The following is a 19705-nucleotide window of genomic DNA, read 5'->3' as shown; positions in this document are numbered from 1 at the left end:
ATTATGCTTCATTTTATATGCGGTTTTATTTGTTCTTTTTTTATTACATCTTTGTTATCATGTGAATGGTTAAATTAAAAAAGAAAGTAATCGTTCTACCATAAAAATGTTTGAAACACTCTAAAGACTTTTAAGTCAATATTCACCACCAACCACAATCAAATTATTTACTTCCTTTCCCAAGCATCCCTTAGTAAAGTTTTATCAATTTAGTTGAAGAAAAAAGCAAACACTGGAGTCAAAAGCACTCACTAAAAAGCTTGGCGAAAAAGTGCACCTCAAAGTTGTGCTGCTTCTATGCACACGACCACCACCCTCGAAGTGCACGTTGTGTAGCCACTTTCCTATCTCCGTTACAAAAATAGAACCTTTCGATCTTCGATCTCTCGAAACGCTTTTGCGATGTAATTGAAATAGCTACTTCCTCTACACTTTCTCCACTCCACTCGTTTGTGTGATTTCATTCTACCCCACTTACTAGCATCATGTTTCTCCCCCTGAAAGTAACCGCAAACATCTTCAACGACCGAGCGCAACCTGAAAGCTACTAAGCTCAGTATCGATGATGGCTGCTTTTGCTACGAACGATCGAACGAAGCAGCCGTTACCGCTGCAAACCGGCACTGCAATTACCACCATTGCAATTGCAATAATTATACGGCTTGTGGTACGACGGGTGCTGCGGGATTGCACTTTACCGATGCTGAAGGGCAGAGAAGAACGGCAGAGTACCCGTTTCTTGCGCGTATTGTATGGCGCGTAGCAATTGAGCTAATGTTTGCCAACGTTCTTTCCTATTGGGGTTAGGTGTTAGGAGGGATAAACGTGTATATCGTAGAAAGTGACTTGCTCTATCGCTTCTATGAGAGTTAATTTGAAACGGAATCGTTTTAGCTAGAAATGAGCTCCCTTTTTAGAAACGTTTCAATCATGCTGCGCAATTGATTGATCTGAAGAAAGGCAAAGCTAGGATGCGATAGAAGATGGGGATTTATTTTTTATGATGTTTGCTTTGGATATAGTTTTTGTACACATGTGATTGAATTTTGAGTGATTTCACTTTACGATTTCACGTTTATTTCCTCGTAAATCAATTGCTATGTTTCGTATCCAACTCATTTTAATCTTTTGAGATTGAGGAACATTTTGAGATACACAAAGATGTAAAAAATTAAGATCTATAAAAACGATAAACTGGATGCTATAGGTATTTAAAATACAAAAGCCAATGGAACAAAAACTTTAGATAATCCTATTGAACAGACTTTGTTTTATCGAAATTCTCATCACTTGCTTTATTGTAAGTAATATTTTATGATCTAAAATAACGACTTTAAATACTAAATAATTAGATATCCAATATTTTTTGATGACATTAACCTAAAAAAAGTATACACTTGCAAAAATTATTTCATTAAAATCGTCTTTAATTTAAACGTTTGTATATGTGAACGTACTTAGAATGGAATTTTAAACTAAATTTTGATATTTCTCCAAAATTCAATTTAAGGAGAATTATACCCCTTAGCAAATATATCCATACGAAGCTGCTTAACAGGATTTTCTACGAGTTCTCATAGCTGTGGGCCAATTTATTGACTCTTTCGTACTAGAAATGAACTAAATGTACTGGGAATTGGATTCTGTAGCACCCTTGTTGGACAAATTCAATTGGAATTTCCTTCATATGAAGTTCACTTCCCATAAGCAAGAGTCAAGGAAGTGTCCCGCAACTGTGAGAATCCCTGGAAAACCCTATATGAATATACCAGTTGTGCGTGATGGTAATTTTGATTTTATTTAAGAAATATAAGGATTTTTTCACTTTTCACTTTTCACTTTTCCACACTGCTAAGTACACTAATGCAAAATCCTCTCCCACGTGAAAACAAAAAATCAATTTTACCTACACATCACACCATGGCTCTCGCACACAAAACTGTCTCCTCTCTTTTCAAACAATCACTTTTCCCCAGCACAGCATCACAGATCCGGGGTTAATTACATCGCATCGTTGTTGATTGGTTCCGTTCCGTTCGCCGTTACCAATTTGCACAAAATTACTAACAGCCTACAACGCCAGACATCCTTTCCTAGCGCGCGCCCCACTCGCGTGTGTCGACGCCAAGCCGATAACCGGCCGGATGCTGTGGGTTTAATTAAAAATTAAACTTTCCACCACCACCACCACCACCACCACCAGTCACTCCAGCGGTAATGAACGGTTATTAGTGGTGGCTGCTGGAACCAGCGCCTGGCTAATGCAACCAAACCAGGACGCAAAAAAGCAAAACACCACCACTGGACCACTGGACTGGAAAATATAGCAAAACATAAAACCAACGCAGATGGTACCCACATTTTCGAGGATTATGGCAAGGATAATGTAATAACGATCACGTTTACGCTGAAAATGAAAGCGGAAAGCGGAAGAAAAGCGCATAAAATGCACCGCATTTATTTTTTCTTTCTTTTGCTTATGTTTGTTTTGAATCATCTTTAACCTTCCACTTTTAACGGGAGGGAGGCGTCACCAGAAGTCAATTAGTTCGAGCTAGGACGGCGGCAGAACATCCGTATCTTTGCTCCATCTTTTATGTGTTCCACTTTCTGGCGCTTCTCTCCGCCTATCTTGCTCGATCACGAGTTTGCTCCCCTCCCGTTTGATGACCATCGATTGGAAACGACCACGATCAGCAGTAGCACACCGTGAACCATCATCGGAAAGCATCGTAAAACAATGTTACCATTAATAAAATTATGTACCAAAGCAAATCGTTGGGGAGTACCGACCGACCTGCGCCAGCAAGCGGTCCCTTCTGCAAGACGCTAGCCATCTGAGCCAACTGACCACCATCCCCGCCGTGCAGAGGGATTTGTTTTTATTGTTTCTTTACAGGCACACAGACACACAGCATCGTCTTCTCTTCTGCCCCAGCTGTATCGTCACCGTTCACCATCTCCATCTTGCAGGTCGTTTGAAATTAGTTAGCTCAAGTTTTCCGCACACACACGCACACACAAACATCCACCCCAAAAAGCGGGCAGCCGGATGACGCAAAGCGAACGGTGGACGACTTCTGATGGTCGACCCACTGTGCACAGTGGTTCGGGATGTTTCGTCTTATCTACGATTATGTTACGGTTATTGTTATGGTTAGCGCTTCCGTGCCCCTCGGTGCGGGCGGTCTCGAGCACGGCTTCAGCTGACCACCCGCCCGAGCTTCGTGATTATAGTGATGCACATAAAGCGTATTATGCTCGGAGGGATTCCGATCAGCCGTGATGTGAAACCGTGATGGGAGTTTTTTTGTGTGTTTCTGTGTGTGTGCCAGTGTGCCTTGTGTGTTCAAACTCTCCAATACTTTGGGAATTGTGTTTCCGGTTTCACCCGTATCGTTCGGTGGCAGTAAGCCCTGTGCAGTGTGGAGTGAAGCCAATACCAAAGGGGTCAATCGATCGAGTGAATCAGTTTTGAATCACCGGATATAGCTGGTTGACATCGGGTCAAATCGTAATATTGTTGACGCAATATTTTCCCTTTGCGAATGCATTTGGTCCCCTTCAACCAGCTGTAGCAGTGATTGCAATCAACAGTGCCGCAGTAATCGGCCCCCCTTCGCAACGAGCCAGTGAAGTGATTGGAAAATCAAACGCTCCGTAACGGTAGAGTGTTAGGTTTTTGTGTGTGCGTGTGTGTGTGCGTAAAAAATAAGGAGTAATAGCAATGGAAGTGAAATTTATGTAGTGTAGCTATTCAATAAGAATATAATCATTTTGAAGTTTAAAAAAGTTCTTATCACTTTTGTAATTGTATAATAGTTTTATATTAAAAAAGGGGTGTTTTTTTATGTAGTGTAGCTATTCAATAAGAATATAATAATTTTGAAGTTTAAAAAAGTTCTTATCACTTTTGTAATTGTATAATAGTTTTATATTAAAAAATAACAATTATATTTTAAAGCTCAACAATAAACGAATAACATCAAGTTTTGTCGGTATTATTCTACATATTTTTACATAAACATAAACAAAGTTTGAAGTGAACATAAATTACCGAGGTATGAAAACAACATATGATGCTTAAGTTAAGTCAAAGTCTGTTGTAATATGCGCTGGGGAGTATAATCTCCAAAAAATGGCATAAAATTATATGATGTAGCCAAATCGGAAGTAAAATTGTTTATTGACACTACTCACTCAAGTTTAGGCGATCATAAAACCTTTTAGATAATATTCTCTTCATTAGCACAGAAAATGTTTAATTACTTTCCGGTTTTTATATTATTTTTTGCGCCGTTTCGACATCGAAAACCGTTCCAAAAGCATGCTAGAAAATTATGCATTTTTTTATACTCAGAAGGTATGTCCAAACCGATACCAACAAAAAGCTTTGCACCATTAGCCCACTATTCATTAACTTCGATGTCGAATTCGATTAAAATTGCTTAAAAAACAAATCAGTCTCAGGGAAAATAATTTTACTTCATACTTCATGTCTGGGGCGGCCTAAAATTAGTCATTGCTCATCAAATAATTAACGCCTCAAACGCATGCACATGAATAATTGTCGGCTTGAAATGATTTTGCCCTGCTAATTTTGACTACGTTTTTCATGCTTTGCTGCGTCGAAAATGGTTGGCTAAACGTATGGTTGGAAATTAAAAACTTATAGTAATAAGCAGCTGAAGCTAGACTGAAGTATGGCAGTAAGCAATATTGATGGCTGTTTATGTTGCAGCATTTGTACTTCATTGCTCATGCTTTCAAGCGGAAGCGAACGGTTGCATTATAATGGTTGACGTGTACCTTCGTTTTCTTTCTGTTTGTCTTCTTATTGAACTCAGCAACAGTCGGCCAGTCTTTGCCTGCCTTAACATTTAATGCTATGCTTGACTATTTTATGTTTAAGCTTTTTCTGCTCCTGCTTTGATTCGAAAACTGTGCGGCTCATCAGTGACTCATGTCAAGATAGTAAAATTGGGGGCTCGATTCATATGGAGTTTGAACCCATGATAGGCATTTTATAAATATTTTTGTGAACAAAAATTTTGCACAGTTATTCAAATAAATAGAAAAACTCAAAAATCTTGCCATTTAACAAATTTTGCTGGAGCTCATATTTTGGGTGAAATGAACAGAAAACCATGCCATTTTGTTTTGCTTTACGCACTGTTATACAAATACAACATAAAAGGATTTTTTAAAGAATTTTGGTTGATTCCTGACTTATGTTAAAATTTGAATTTTTGACTGCTTCCCAATATTTATTGAGCCTTTGCTAGGCCATTCGTGAGTCTAATTCTTCAATTAAATGAAAGTTGAAAATCCGTTACTAAGTTGGTTTTTATTGTTTTTATCAAATCGAAATTACCGTTGGTAGCTCTCGGACATGTGAATTCGAAGGCCTATCCAGTGTTCCTCAAGGTCCGGTGTCCTCTGCCCGCTATCAAAGGCCTATCCGGTCGCCTATCGAAGGCCTATCCGGTGTGCGGTGTCCTCTGCCCTCTTTTATTTATTCTATTAATAAATGACTGTACCAATATTTTACCCCACTACGGACACTAGCTCTATGTAAACGATATCAAATTGTTTCGACCCATATCCACGACTAACGATAACTATGTGCTCCACAATCATTTTGACTCCTTTTGTTTGTGGTGCACGGCTAATGTTCTAGATTCTAGAACTATGCACGCAAAAATGCTTTCTAATGTCTTTTGGGCGATCTAATGCTCGCAGAATTCATACTACAAATTCACTGGATAACTCTGCCCATACAACGTGTTTCGCTTGCTAAAGAGCTCGGTGTTTGGTTGGATGACTCATTATCATTTAAGGAGCATTTAAATATAACGGTAGCACGTACAGTTTTAGGGTTTATTTGTCGTATGTCTGCCGACGTTCGAGACCCTCTATGTTTGAAGGCTCTTAACTGCTGCTGGGTTAGACTCATACTTGAATATGACGAGGGAGATATTTGTATGACTCTAGTCGTAGCATTCGGTCTGGTGGTTCAGTCGTCAACTCGTACGACTTAACAACATGCCCGTCATGGGCTCAAGCTCCGAATGGACCGTGCCCGCCATACGTATGGACTGACTATCCCTGCTATGTTAATCAATAAGTCACTGAAAGCTAAGCTCACTAGGGGTAGAGGTAGGCCTTGACCGACAACAGTTGTTTGCGACAAAAGAAGAAGAAGTCGTAGCACCCGTTACCGATCGCGTTGCTGCGTGTTGGCAAAACGATCCATTACTTGGTGCGTTGAGATCATTTTATCACTATCCTAGTTCATTCGATTGTAATATATCCATACCCAGAATCCGGTCCCGACTTTTCAACACCTCCTTGTAACCTTTGTGTTCGTAATTCCTATCCCCTGTTTGTATGTAAGAATAGTTTTTAAGATTTTTTTTTTGTTATGCCCTTGAGGCGGACATCATAATGAAATAAAATATCAAAATAACGAAACATTAAAAGTATGTTGGAAACGATCCACATAACAAAATTACGCTTAAATTTGAGCTACTACGCTACATTAGAGCTACGCTCACATGGAACTAGGGAAAATATGCAATATGTTAAATATTGTTTGTCCTGATTTAAATTGTATCAAAATTTACTCCCAATGTGCTAAAATTTTTCAAAAGAAACACTGTTTTTGCCAATGAAAATAAATAAACACTTGAATTTGTGATAATAGACTAACAAATATCTCTTTTGAAAGTAAGGCCGAGGCCAGACACACCGTTCCCATCAATATCGCAGCCATTAAATTATCCACCGGTAATCACATTTGCAGATATTTTTCGTTTGAAAAAAATAATCACACATTCTAACCAAATTAAACAAAATTCAATTATTTTATTATTTTGAACCACAAAACACTAGCTCAACAACAATGGATCAAATAACAAAAAAAGCACCCCATAATATCAGCAACAAATCAAAACACAACCGACCGACCGGCTTCCTCCATTTCCTGACTGATGCAACAGCGTAGCGTTCGCAATTTGTCGCAATTTGTTTGTTCGCTAGCGAGCGTCGCACATTTATAGAATGCTTAAACAACCAAGACAATAATAACAACAACAACAACAAAATACACACAAAACGAATTCGTATTCAAATCATCGGTTCGTTCACCGTGTGCCTCGTAGCACTTGGCCTAGCACACATCCTAGAATCAAGACAAACGATGAAAGGAATGCCAGCTCCGCCGCCGGTCGCACTCAGCATACAAATACAATTACGCGAAAACTATGGCGTACCGATCTGGCAAGTGAAAATGGGGGAGGGGGTGAGGGACATGGACGAGGACAAATGTGAATCCATCTCCAACCCTTCAATAAAACGCACGGAACCGTGCGAGCGGAGTATAAAATGAAAATTGAATTAAGTGTAGGCCCCGTACATATCGTTGTCGTCGTCGTCGTCGTCGTAACGAATCCAGCCAAATTAAAAGATACACATGAACCGCACCCAACCGAAGGCCTACCCGAACGGCGGCGTGGGTGCTTTTTCTTCGGAAAAGCTTCATTTTTCAAATCCATTCCACAGCTCAGGATGGCGGATCCTGAGCTGGCAATACCGGGTAAAACTGCCGCCATCACTCCGGAGGCACCGGAGGTTCCGGAGAAAGACAAACGGACGAAAGTGTGGAAAGTTGTTAAATTCATTCTCGGTACGCGACTCACAATTTCCTCACAGTGAGCCCGCCTTAAGCCTGTTCGCTTTTCCTTTTTTCTCCCCCCGTTCCTTTTGTCTTTTGCGTGTGTCTACCCAAACAACTGTCTCGTTCCCTTTCTTCTGCTTTACGGTTGGTGCTCAATTCTTTAAATTTGATTTGTCATACCCCCGCGTTTCTCCGTGCCTTTCCACCCGCCACCATCCCTTCCAGGAACAGTGAGGGATTTTGTTTGATTTCAAGTTTCGTTCTATTTCCGCAACCGGTTGGAGATGAAACGAGTATACCACCTTCAGTGGTAGCCAAGACAAGTTTGGTCGGAAGGCAAAATTTTCACTCTCAAAGCGGCTTTTTAAGCAAAGAAAAATAAAAGAAAAGGATTAAATTTTGCGCTCAGTGAGTAAGATACGATAAAGAGGGGGGAATGTTTCCGTGTGAGAGCATATAAAGCATTTCCGGTGTGTTTGGATGAGTTGAAACACATTTCGCTAGCGAGAGTGAAATTGAGTTAAAAGAATCGAGCACAAAGGGAAAAATAGTTCAAACATGAGAAAGTATGCTTTCAAAGAAAAGGGGCGAAAACAACAAATAGTACAATTTTGTACTGAAACATAAATTAGTGTAAACGTACGAATGGTAGTGCATTTAAAATACGAAAACACTATTGTTACAAAACTCAAATAAATTGTTTTTTTTTTTAGGTTAATAATGATCTCTGATCGTCACCACCAATTGTTATAGCATCCTACTCGATGGCTTAGAATTTCATATGCAAAGTCACGATTTAACAAAGGCCACTAAGGCCACCAGCAACTTACAACATCGATCTAAATGGTGAAAAAAAGGAAACTTTTGTACTTTTTTCACTACTTTAAGTAGAGTAATTTTTCAAATGTTGCGCACCCCCAATTATTGCACAGTGCGCAAACATTGCTGTTTTTTATAAATAAATGTATAAAACATTTATTAAAGCTATTCTACTGTTTTATTGTCTAAAAAAGCACTTTTTCGATTTAGATAGAGTCGACAGATAAACATCCATGTTGGTGATCATGTTTTGTCTATTTCAGTGTATAAGTGGGCAGTAATTAGATATAAAGTTGGCAATAATAGAATTTGGAGTTTTTGTAAATGTGCAAGTGTGCATTGGCTTTTTGAATTGGTTAAAAAAACAGTATTTTTTGCCATTATTCATCGTTTTTATCCCTAAAATAAAATAAAACTACTATTTCTTAAACAATCATGATATATTCTAGACACATATAACAATATTATTGTGGCTTTATCCATCTCAAAAATATGTAGAACGTTCGCTGTTCCCTTAAGTGAGCAACAATTGGCAAATTAAACTCTACTGTAAATTGCATGAAATGATTGCTTATTGATATTTTACCATAACAAACATCAAACATCACATATACTAGCTAAGTAATACATAATCCTTTGAAGTTAATATTAAAGTATGCCATTTAAGAAATTATATTATCTGTTAGACTCATATTTTAGATAATTGCTTTTTTACTGCATAATCTTTGCAGTTGAAATCATACAAACTCAGTTGAATTCAAGTTATATAATCAGCCTTATAGAACCATACCACCAGTGTTCAGTGGTAGCAAGGCTGTTTTTGGGAGGATAACACACATTTCAATTGCAATACATTGAAATGTGCCTCAAGCTACATTATTGATACATTAAAAACGTAAAAAAAACATAGGTGTCCCAACAAATTGTACACATTTGGGACATTTACCCAATTACAGGAAGCCCTCGACATACGACCCACTCGAGTGAGTTATGGCGATACAACACATTTATGAGGATTTGTTATCAACCCAATCTCTAAAAGTTATATTTTACGTATGTAAATTTTATTAAATTTTGTTTATATCGCGGAAATGGGTTTTTTAATACAATAGTACATCCTTGGAAATTTTTGTAGATACACACCCGTTTTCAGCTACATTCGAATCTCGTGCCAACTGCTTCGAATTGCAGTCTACTGCGACCGAACGACTGAACTGATTTGATTCGGTGACTATTCTTGGTCCCAAACGCTGGGAGTCTCCCATTTTGGGGGTCTCCTCTACTTTCAATAAATAATGTGAACCACTTTAAACCATTTTAAATTTAAATCTAATATTGTAATATCTGTGTTTGTGATTTTTAGCAACATTTCAATGTCTTTATTACTAACCATTTCCATCTTTCACGTTCTACCGCCATGTTAACCTCTTTTTCTGTTTAAACATTATCATAACGATGAATGGGATACAAAATCTTTGTCAAATATACAAAAAAAAAATCTCCACACGACACGACACATTTGGACTACGAATGTCTCCTTGAACCGTAAGTCCTTCCTTAAGCTCTGAGCACAAACAAACGCAAATCCAGCCCCATGTACTGTACGCCATGCGCACGGTAATGTGCACCCATTTCCGGTTAAGTAGTCCATAAAGCGTCTCCCGAGCTTAACCGCCATACGGTACTGATTTTTCCTTAACGAATCCTGGGCCATGGGTCCCTCCCACGCGGGTCGAAATGGTTATGCTTTACGACCTTCAAAGCAATTTCAATTCGTGGCACAAAAAGAACAAAGTGCTGGTATTATTGCGTTACAGCCGCACCTGCAGCCACGCACCAGATGCCGTACCCTGCCGTAAGATGCATCGCATATTTTAATGACCGCCCTTTTCTTTCACCCAGACAGGGTGGGTGGAACAGGCTAGCTGTGACAGCGCTTTGTGACACGCGATTCTGCGAAATAGACAAACAACAGCCCCGCGGTACGCGGCAATCGACTGACGCGCGCAAACTTGGCTGCGGTACTCGGGGTGCGCACTTAATTTGAAAGGTTCCAGCGAAGTGGACGCGAAAGCTCTGGTTGATGTTTTGTAGATTTCATTTTTTTTACTGTGTATGCATTACAAAAGCGCAGCTTTCAATCAGCTTCATTACTGGGAAGGGTTTTTGTAGAGAATGATTTTTCTTTGTACTTTATAGTAGTGCTCTCCAACCTTTTTAGAATGACAAACCACTTGGCTTTGAAAATACTTATTCTAGCTCTATTTCTATTTCTGCCCGTTGGAAATTCAATCTTTGTTGTGGGAAAGCAATTGCACAATATGTATCGTAAAATTTTTTGCTTAAAAAAAATACATTCTGTTAACGCCACGGAACACAGAATGGAGATCACTGCTTTAGAGGGAGTGACATGGTTTTCCATTGTTTTCATTTCACTTCCTTATACATAAAAGTCTTAAAATAATGTCCACCATGATGGCCTAACCTTAAGTGATAGGTAAGTTAAGAAAATCTGTACGAGCATACTAGAAGTCCTATTAAAAGACAGCGTAAATGATACGACTCTCCCTTAAGATTAAGTCATGATTGTCCACGCGAGTTAAAGTGATTTAAATCATTTACTTTTACATATTTATCAAATGTAACAAACACCTAAACAAAAAATGACAAAAAAGCAAGTCTTCAAACTCTTCTAATCTGCCTATGCTTGGTTTAGTCTACGCTCCGTTGAGCCGAAGAGTACACACCTCGATGTACCACTTGAAATTCTATTTTACTTAAAGAACTAACATACTGCTTATTATCACCGCAAATGTGAATCCATTTTTATTAAATCCTCAAGTTATGCTTTCAGTAGGTCAGATTGAGTAGAATTCACAACAAAATTAAATAATTCACGTGTCTGGAAAATAATGTTTCAGGAAGATCAGCTGATGCCAGGTACTTAAGGATAACTAAATATATGCAAGTGTTTTAAAATCAATGTTTTCCTTCTTTTTAGATGAAAAGTTCATCAATTCTTCCATTTCATTAATGTTCCACATCAAAAGAAAATAATTTCTAGGTTGTTATTAAGAGCGGAAGTTGTATCTCCTTGAAACCTATGATTGTTATCTGTCAAATTAGATATTTCACCAGTCAAATAGTTATTTTCACTGTGTATTTCACTCGTTGTGACCCCATGGCTTTACTGTGCGGTGATATTTCCTTCATATTTCCCAGAAACCCTTTTTTACAAGCTTCCCTCCAACAAAACCATAAAAAGTGACATCAAGAAACGAAACATAATGTGTCTCGCGAGTTTATTATCTCCAATGAAATTCTGCGAATTAGATAGATTTCTGAACCACGCACCATTCGAAAGAAATAATCCACGCTAAACGAATATTTTGATCACCACGTAACGCAGCGGGTTCTTGTAGCGGGTTGACCCATCTGATCATCATCTCCCTCCAAACATAGCATTACAATTTTCCCCGAAAACCTGTTTGTTAACCATGTAGCGGATGTGTCGTAACAAATGCAAACGAAAGCGGTAATAACAGGGGCGACACAACAAAAAAACGCTGAAAGAGAACATCTCAAAACCAGAATCCATTCATCCATATCAAATAATCGCCACCTCGGGAGAGAGAGATATATATAGAGAGGAAGCGTGAAGCAGAGCGCACAGAATAAATAGCTTCTCCTATTGCCAGAACCAAACCATTCCACGCCCTCCATTTGACAGATTTGACCCAACAAATAGGAAGCCGGCATTAACGTATGCTACTAGCAGGCGGGCGGTGGGAAGGTTGTCGTTCGATCAAAATGCCCCATTCGGCCTCAATACATCACACCGCTACACGCCGAAGCATCCCCGTTGATAGATCACCAGCATCTCCACCCCAGACCCACCCACCCGTCACGCTCATCGACAAGGGCGTCCATTTTTCACGAACACGAAGAATGGAATTCAACGGAAGTACCATCACCACCACCACCATCGACAACAACAACAACAACCGACCCCACTCGAGATGCCGGCCGCGGCCAAAAACCCCGTCGCTTCTCGTAAATGTGATTATTTACTCGTAATCCAAAAATCATCCATCTTTGACGGAGAAACGTGAATAGAATTCCATGTGCTGCCTTCCAATCGCGCATAATTGGCGGTACACGCCACCCTGACGGGCACCCGGCACCCGTGTTACAAATTCTTCGCACCGCGCGCGATACCAAACGATGGCCAAGCACGCGAGCGACAGTTTCTCTGTCATGGGGTGGAATGTGAAGTAAATGGGTGGGGTAGGGGTAAAGGAAAAAATCTCCCTCCCTGGCACCGTACCAATAATATTGTACCATGTCTATGTGGCTTTTTTTTGAAGGTATGGGGGAAGGCGCGACAAGAAAGCTTCCGTGGCTTTACTCTCAATCAATCCGGCACCTACCGCGGGTGAGAATAAAACCTGCAGCAGCAGCAGCAGCGATCGTTAAGAGGGGTGAAAATGCTCAACTTATACTTGCCACTTTTGTTGCAGGAAGGAACGGGGGACAGGGATGGAATTCTACATTCCGTCAACATTTCGGCCACGCCAGGCCAGGTGGTGGTACACGTGAGTCAATATTTCTCGCATTTCCGTCTGATGCGTGGCATGAATTCAGGAGCGAAGGCGGGGATATCTAACCTTTGTGAGGGTAAAATTGAAGAGCTTAGCGTTAAAAAATTTCAAAAATATATCAGAAAATCATCAAGCAATGTTACCGGTGTTAAGGTCTCCTGAAACGATTTTACATGATTTTATAGTACAGTGGGAATTCAATAGTTGACATGCTTTTAAGCTTCAAAAATCCGATAGTTGGTTGACAAGTATGCGTTTGTATGGAAAACTCGGTACCAAGTGATAGGCAGAAACTGAATAGATGACATCGATGTTCAATGCATACATTCGTACTACACTAAACCAAGCAAAGTGACATTTGGAGTTGAAAAATACAATAAAAAAAATTATGAGTCTTTTGTTGTACTTGCACTTGCACAACAGAAGTTAATTCTTACACAACCGATACAGGTGGATTTGATTTTCATTAAAAGCCTGCGCTTATAATTGACACTTTGTGGCGTAAACCTGTATTACTTATTTATTGGTAGGCCCGCTGATGTTGCCACCATCAGTTTGGTCATTGCCTCGTTTATCTGCAATCCGAGGCTCTCTGCCGCCTTCTCGTTCCCTTGGTAGGCTTCTGCTACATAGGAGAGCCGCAAACCAATGATGTCTATATCATCAGCGTATGCCAGGGTCTGGGTTGACTTATAGAAGATGGTTCCCGTAGTCTCCACCCTCGAGTCGCGGATGGCCCTCTCTAGCGGCAGGTTGAATTGGAAACAGCCAAGCCCTTCCCCGTGGCGCAGGCCTTTGGTGGTAGCAAAAGGTCCTGAGAGTTTTCCATCCACCCTCACCTGGCATGAGACGTTGGTCATAGTCATTCTAACTAGCCTTATCAGTTTGGCCGGGATTCCAAAAGAGCTCATAGCGTCATACAGTTTTACCCTGGCTATGCTATCATATGCGGCTTTGAAGTCAATGAAGAGATGGTATGTGTCGTTTCTGTATTCAGCCATCTTCTCCAAGATCTGCCGTATTGTGAATCTTGGACCTGTATTAACATGTTCATTTTTCGTCTTTATTAATGCTAATGCAACTCGAACTTTAAGCAATCCTGACTGACGAACCAACTAGAATGGTACCTGATCAAAACTGGTCAGGCATCTGAAAAAGGTGTAATATGTAAGAAACGCTTGATGTGCTGGTCGACTGCAAGATCGCCGTACAGCTCTCATAATACTCATCGTTGTATCGGTTCCTCTCATTGTCCTTCGACGCATACGGCTCCAAATATCCTTCTGAGAATCTGTCTCTTGAGCGTAGTCTTTAGAGAATCTTTCTCTTTAGTGCAGTTTAAAGTTAATCGTCTGATTTGAACAGCATTTATGTTTCAGAGGCGTTTGTTAGTGGTGGTATGATACTTTAAATGTACGATATAGTCCCAGCTTCGAGCGTCGCAACCAATTATTTGGGGTGAACTGCTTCCCATGGGGCTAAAGAATCCTTGAGCCAACATTCTTACACGTAATTCAGGTTATGTTGTTGTTTGAATAGTTTAGAGAGGCTTTGGCTCCTACGGAGTTCTTTCGCCTCTTTAAATTCAGGTTATGCAATGTTTTCGGTGCTGACCTTTGACCCGAGATATGTGACGACTTGGACGACTTCAAAAATGCGTAAACAACCAATCAGTAACATACACGGTGGCTAGATCTGGATTTGTTATCATGACCACACTTTCACAAGAGCAAATTCCTTATTGCGTTTAATTAAAATCAAATATATCAAAAACTACAAACTCAAAACCACAGCATGGAATGACTTTTGAAGAAATTGACTACTTTTAAAATAAACAGAAAATCAATTTAAAGCTCATTCAAACTCGAGCCTAGCTTTTGGAATGTAATCAAAACATTCCAGCTACAAAATCAAACACCCTTCCAATCTATTTCCATTACCGTTTCATGCGAAAACAATGTATCGAAGTCAGTTGTGCTAAACCCCAGGCACCAATCTACAGCAAGCGATTACAACCAGTGTCCTCCATCGATCCACCACGACAACTCCAGCAAATGTGGCGAATGTGGTCGCTCAGCGCTTCTGTGCAACCCGGGTTCTTCAAAGCCCTAACCAATGTTACCACATCACGCTACTTCCGGGCCATGATAGCCTTACATTCTCGGTGCATCGTCTGTGTATTGTCGAAAAATTGAATCCATACGCGAAGAGCCTAGTTTCTTCTGTCTATGGTTTTGCCGGCAAGGGGAAAGAGGCAAGTGTTTCGGAACGAAACGGTAGCTTTTGCTAGCAGCTAGCTTGTCCGGTAAATCGATTTGGTGCGTTGCAACACGCACATTTACCATCCCCAGTGCTCGGTGACGGTTAACTTCAAGTGACCTGACACCCAGGACACTGGGTGCCGTGTGGTTTGTTAGGTGTCCAGAAAAGTGGGCAAATCTATTGAATTAATTGCTGAAATATATTGTTAGAACTCACCAAAACTTACTACGGTACATGAATGCAGACAGCTTATATTATGCAGACACTCATATAAAATTATTTTTTGCATGGAAATTTAAAGTTCATCAATTTTGGACAATCCCACCAAACATGACCACAGTTAAATCCAATGTTAAACGTTTATTCCAGCTACACATACCGGGTTATCTCGAGTTGACGCTCTTCCCACTGTTAGATGAAACAATTGACCGTGACAGGTTTCCCAGGATGAGGCCCGCCCGTCTTTGCTTGCTCAGAGGTTCTAAAATGGAACAGGCCTACGACAACGAATCACTCCCACAGAACCCCTTTCCTTACACAGAAAGCACTTGAAGCAAGTGATTGCGACCGAACGATTAACACGACTGCATCGAAAAGACGACCTTTCGACGATCTAGTTACCCGGGGTGGAGGAGTCCGTCCAGTGGAACAACAGAACGAAAACCTGCACGTACCTAGACATGTCCTAGCAACGATGGTTCGGTTGCTACACAACACCAGCTGACGCTACTATGGGGCAGCACCCATCATCAACCATGTCCTCGATGAAACCCCGGTTGATCCTTGCCTGTGAGCATGTGCGTGAGTGCAATTGCGAGAGGATTCCGTCATCGTACCAACTGACCATGATTTGTTCAGCGCTAGGCTCTGCCAGTCAGCAGGATAACAATAAATTGTTGCAAGGGGATTTTCGGTCCCATGCAACCGATCCACCACGAAACCACATCCCGGAATCGAAGCATTACACAGTTCCGATTTGTACGTTGACGATGCTGGTTCGGTGCGGCCACGCACTCGATGATCTCGGTTGTAAACGATGCAGCTTATGTTGTCCTGAAAAGATTAAAATCATTTAAGATGTTTCAGGCTTCTCGTGGAGAAGCGTTCTTTGCGTACGTTCACTGCTGCAAGAAACGTATAAAACCAATTCTTTTAAAATTTTCCCATTTTTTCACATTGTTTTGGCAATCCATTACATATTGCCAACACTTTAGGAGCGAAAAAAAAAACGCAGTACATGTAAAACGACAAAAAACCAAACCCATTTACACTCCCAAAGGAACACAGGGAATGTTTTACAATGAACCCAACGATGCGTACACATGCGTTGCTACCACTTCTAGCCGTAGTCTTCCTTTTCCCCAGTAACGGCGTCAATATTTCAACGAAATGTCAATACGGTACGGCGTACACCAGTTCGTTGCTGGTTCTCCCCCCGGAATGCTGAGTTCCCCCGAGGGTAGTGGGAGGGGGCACCAGCCAGAGGAAGATTATTTTCCCAAAGCTTGTTACGCTGTACGCTTTACTTCGCTGCCATGCCTTCGACCATCGATTTCGGCTGCACTCTTCCGTCGGAAATGTTTATCTTGCGCAAAATGATTGGCCTCGTTGCGTTAAAGCCTCGTCGTCGCAATTTGAAGCTGCAGAAGAGAGACCATGCCATTTACAGATGTTGTGAGGAGGTTTGGGAGCACGTGCGTCTTGTGTAAGTCAATTCTTGCCACTGCTCATTCGATGCAAAGAGTGTCGATACGCAACAATAGGCCAACCACATGGCAACAACATGGGAAGAAAGGAATAACTTCAATCAGTTCTTCAGCTTCCGATAGCGTTCAATGGAAGTAGCGTGTTGTTCTGAAATGTATTGAATGCAAGGAGTACTATGAATTGGTTGTATAATTGGTCAATCTTTACCAGCTGCGACGGATGTCAGCAGTTGACACCTGGATGATCATCTCCATATCTGCCGAGCCTAGACTGCCGGATTAAATTTGTCTTGACACTTTCTTTCGCACACCCAGCATATTTTTTTCATCCTTTTCACTTTCGGTATGGATGAAATCCATTTTTCTTACACCATTGTATCCTGTTTGTTTTTGCACTGGGAAGAAAATAAATAAAAAAGTTGATTCACAATGTATGCCAACCCAATCCGCAAACAGAAGCGACAGTAGAGTAAATGGAGAACAAAAAAAAGATGTTATGTGATTGTTTTCTTCTTAGGCTACGACTGAAAAACACTTTGTCCCACGGCGGGACTAAACCAGCTCCCGGGGTTAAAATGTATGTTTCGTTAGCTCTGCTGCTTGCCTCGCCTACTTTGACAGGAGCTGCTCCAATGGAGCTGCTTATTGTACGGTGGAAGCTAATGGACGTAAGTAGAGCGAACACTACACACACATCCAACCTGACACTGGGTGATGGTGATGGGGTTGGAAGTGCTTCAAATATGCGTGGAAGCGAGCACACCGGTATAACAACAATAGGCTGCGTAGTTGTGTAGAATGCTGACCCCGCGTATCATCCTGCACCTCTTTTCCTGCCAAGGCTGTTCGATGGTGTTTCCATAGCAAGTAGGGAAGGTAGTTCCAGCATCCAAGATGATTATGTGGCATGCCATTCCCCGTGTACATACACACACATAGAGGAGGAGCACTGAGGGTGCGGCATGATCAGGAATGTTGTTCCGACATACCGACGCGTTCGGTAAGAAAAGGTTCTTTCACCTCCCGGACTTCCCGGATGGCTAACGAGCTCCTGACGAGCACTCACCATGGAGACGTATCCCGATCCGGGTTGCGGTGCTGTGCGGGGTAAATTCCATTTTGTAGTTCGAATTATAGGCTCCGGCACATTGTTATTGTTGTTTTGACTCCCAGTGGAGGCGCAGAAAATGCCACAAGAAAACCCCTTTTCCAAAGAGAGAAGAAGAATGAAGAAAGAAAGAAAGAGTGAGAGTTTGTGGGGTTTGTCGCGCTTTAAGGAAGTGAATGTACAATACGATTGCGAACAAGATGGTTGGGAAAGCAGCTAGGGCTAGGAAGCTATCCAACTACTTTAAAAATTACATATTTATTTTCTTTATTGTCATCTCTATAAGCCGTCCAAACATGATCCTGTGGACATGTGACTAACAGAATTTCTCTCAAAGTAAGGTTCAACCTAATGAATCTCGCAACTATAGCACATAAATAATGATATAATTATAAGAATACAGGTCAAGGTTGTATTTATGAATGATTTCTTGGAAATGCGTGAAGATATTAGTTTGTCATGTACTAAAAGCTTTTTGTTGGGTATGTTGAATTCTGAGTAAAAACATCATTTTCAAGATGCTAACATTTGAACAATTTTAAATAGAGTTATATGACACCAAGTAATAACTGTAATTATGACAGAGCTATCTTGCAAACAAATTACAAAACAAAAGTGTTATGAAAGAAAAAGCCAGTTACAATCATTTTAAGTAAGCATCACACAATAATGTCTATGCTTTTGCGAAGTAAACTCGTACGACTTACCAACATGCCCGTCCTAGGTTCATGCTCCGAATGGACCGTGCCGTAATACGTAGGACAGACTATCCTGCTATGGGGGGAAATACGTCACCGAAAGCCATGTCCACAAGTGGTTCAGGCAGGCCTTGACCGACAACGGTTGTTGAGCCAAAAGAAGAAGAAGAAGCTATAAATAGTTGATAGATGGCACACAAATCAAATAACACTGTAATAAAGGCTTTGCTAGAAGAAGATCAATGCTTTGTCGAGGAATACATCATTTGTTATTTGAAATTTTCGATAGCAAAGTAATTTTTGCATGAATAAAACATATTATAAGTAAAAAATAATAAAAATTAAAGCTTGTTATGAATAATTGTACATATTAAGGGTTGCATATATGTATTAGAATGAGAAAATAGAATTGTTTACATTAAGAGTCGCATATAAGTTAAATTTTGTAGAAAATTGTACTTGTAGCATCAAAACATAATCCATGATTTCTGGATCAAATCAACCCATTTGTATCAATTTCATCAATTTTTTTGTCCTAATTGTATTTTTGTCGTCGAACCTATAGCAATTTATAATAAAGTAAAGTATTTATGTTGTGTACATTTTATGAAAATTATATTTACTTTATTTTGTTGATCGTAAACTCTTTGTCAACATAATTTGAAACCGATTAACGCTTGTCCTCAAATTACGCGATAAGAGCGTTTCAAAGACATTGCATTATATCTTGATGTAATTGTTCATACTGTTCACATCTTTTCAGGTGTTTTATATTTGATTAAAAACGTCTATCATAACAATCTTCGAGTCTAATATATCTCATATACCGCCCC

The sequence above is a fragment of the Anopheles gambiae genome, chromosome 3 (genome assembly GCF_943734735.2).
Source record: "Anopheles gambiae chromosome 3, idAnoGambNW_F1_1, whole genome shotgun sequence".
Lineage (NCBI taxonomy): Eukaryota > Metazoa > Arthropoda > Insecta > Diptera > Culicidae > Anopheles > Anopheles gambiae.
The sequence above is the reverse complement of the archived record's forward strand: the minus strand, read 5'-3'. Positions refer to the sequence as shown.